Below are 2771 nucleotides of genomic sequence, written 5' to 3'. Positions count from 1 at the left end.
AGCTCCAGCTGCAGGCCCAGCCCTGAGGACCGAGGTGGTGGGGCCTCCTTCCCCTCACCAAAATCATGGCCCCAGCACCATGCTGCTCGCTCACTGCCAAGCTAAGGTCTGAGGCTATGGTGGGACCTCAGGATGAAGGTAACTTTTATAGGAAAGTGAGCTGGAGCCATTGTGCTGAGGGTGGGGGTGGGGGTGGGGCATTTCCCTGCTAATCTTCCCATGGCCAGTCCATCCCTCCTCTGCCTTCTCCAGGCAGGGCTTTCTCTGGCACAGCCCACTCTCAGGTCTGAGGGGAGTCTCCCACCCCCAGCCCCAGGTCCCCTTCAGAGCCTGGAGAAAGGCCACACCTCCCAGCTCCAGCCCCTTCAGCACCATGGCTGACCCTGACGACTGTCCATATTGTCCTGCTCCTGCCTCCCCTAAGCTGCCCCTTTCATCCTATCTGCTCCCTCAGCGAAAGCAGAAGACAATCTCAGTAAGGTGTCCTATAATCCTGGCTCAGGGGCGGGCGGGGGGAGGGGGGGGGCGGGGGGGGGGAGAACTCCATAACCTCAGCTATCCCAATTCCACGGCATATCGCTGCCCATGAACCCACTCGTCAGAGGCCCCACCTTCAACCATCTCTCCTGGCCTGAGAACACGGGACCCTACTTGAAAGCTGAGGGAGGAGAGGGTAAAAGGGTGGAAGCAGGTAGCACAGAGCTTCCCAAGCCCACAGAACTGCACCCATTCCCTCCAAGAGACTGTGGCTTCTTGGACAGAAAGCTCAGCACCCAAGGGGAGAAGACCTGGCCAAACCCCTCCCCAGGGCCAAAGGCGGTGGGGCAGAAGCTGAAAACCCTGACAGCCTTGCCGTCTCTGTGCAGTTTCTAAGCTGGATCCCTGTGTAGCTCAGCTTCCTAGGCTCTACGGCCCGGTCAATACACTGGAACTGTGCCCCAGCCCCTGCAAAATCTGCCAGCAACTGGGATCCATCTCCGAGCACGTTCTCCACCCCTCCTCCCTCTGCCCTCTGGTGGTTGCTGCCTGCCAACTCTAACCAAGTGCCACTCCTTATGCCTCCTCTCTCCCTCATCCCTGTCTTCTCTTTCCTGTTTGTTTACCAGACTTGAGGCTACTACCACCCAGAAGCTGTCAAATTTCTAACCTGTCAAATTTCTCTTGGTGACCAAGAAATTCCACCCACTAAATAAAATGTCATTGTTGACAGAACTAAAAAGTGGCTTTTTCAAAAAGTGGCTTAAAATGACTTGCAGGGAATCAAAGGAGGCGGAAGGCAAAGGGAACCTAAAAAATATCTGGCCTTTCATTCCCAGAAGACACTGGGCTCTCCCGACCTACCATGTCCTGCCTCCCTGCACAGAGCCCTTCCCGCTACATCACGATGCGACACCAAGAATGAGAAGTTGACTGCAGTCCCAGGAGTAGGGCACCGCAGGAGCAGGGCTGCACCTGTAGCATAATGGACACAGGAAAGAGCACTTGACTCCTCAGGATCACAGACAGTTTGGCCCTGTTAAACCTGCCTCACCACCTAAGACACCCAGAGGGGCGATCTCAGTCCCCAGTGCCTCTGTGGATGATGGGAGTGGTGGGGCTAATGCACTGATTTTGACAACTGCAGCCTGAAGGTCCCTGAGGGATCCAAGAGCCCTGTCTGGCTCCAACCCCAAAGTAGGTCAGATTTCAGATAAGTGGGTGGTTTTCCTGTAAGTGATGAAACCCTCCTCTGCACTTAATGGCAAACAGACTCAACTTACCCAGCACACAGGACCAGAAGGATGGTGAGAGGCCACACGGCTGCCTCTTCCCTCTCAGCCCCAAGTCCCTACCACACACTTAAACTGCCCCTCTGGCCTTAACCTTCCTGTCACCAGGACTGTCAAAAACCAATTCCTCTGTATATTCCCTGCTCCGAACCTGCAACTGGAGTCAAGCATCTCTGTTCAATCAGTGCTCCTCTGGTTGGCACCCAAGGCCTTTCTTCAACACGGGAGTTTCTTCAACACGCTCTTCCTGTCGGACACCACTGCGGTCAAGCCCCACTGGAGTCCCAGAATCCTCAGCAACACATTTCAGGAAAACCCGCACAGTTTTGTGACCAGTACACGCGCCTTCCCTCCCTCCGCGCACCCTCCCTGGCGGGGAGGAACCATGCCTTCCTTCCATCTTGTCACTCTGGGCATCACAGAGCCTGACAGCTAACTGAATCCATAGACCCCACCAGCCCCCTTCTCCAGCCACCCACCCAAACCAGCCCTTCCTTGCTGGCAAACAGCTAGGGATCCAGAAGCCTCCCAGACTTGTCCAGCCCCCAAGCTCTATGCAAAGCTCCAAACCAGTCTAGGCCAGCTACCGGTGAAAACTTAAATCATCTTCAGGGAAGGCATTTCCCCACTGTACCTCTTGCTGGAATGGATTTTATGTCTAACAACTCTTTCATGTCACAGAAAGAACCTCCTGACTTCCCCAATCTTCAGAGACACCTGAGAACAGCAGTATTTCCCACGTTTGGGATCACAGGCTCCTGCCCCAAACCCAATTTACATACAACTCCTGGGTCTTCAATGGCCACGAACCTAGTTTCTCTGTACCTACTTTAGGCCCAGAGAAACAAAGGCAAGGTCATCATTGAGGCAACTCACGCTGGCCAGGGAGTGCTTTACACAAGGTAAAAGCAGACACAGGGACAGGATACCAAATGAGAGAGGTCCAAAATGAAAAAGGAGGCCATACTAAAAAGTAGGAAAGGAGGTAGGGCAGGCAGCATC

This window comes from Myotis yumanensis, unplaced genomic scaffold (genome assembly GCF_028538775.1).
Source record: "Myotis yumanensis isolate MYYU_CA2020_CCGP unplaced genomic scaffold, mMyoYum1.0.hap1 SCAF_17, whole genome shotgun sequence".
Classification (NCBI taxonomy): Eukaryota; Metazoa; Chordata; class Mammalia; order Chiroptera; family Vespertilionidae; genus Myotis; species Myotis yumanensis.
Note: the sequence above shows the minus strand (reverse complement) of the source record.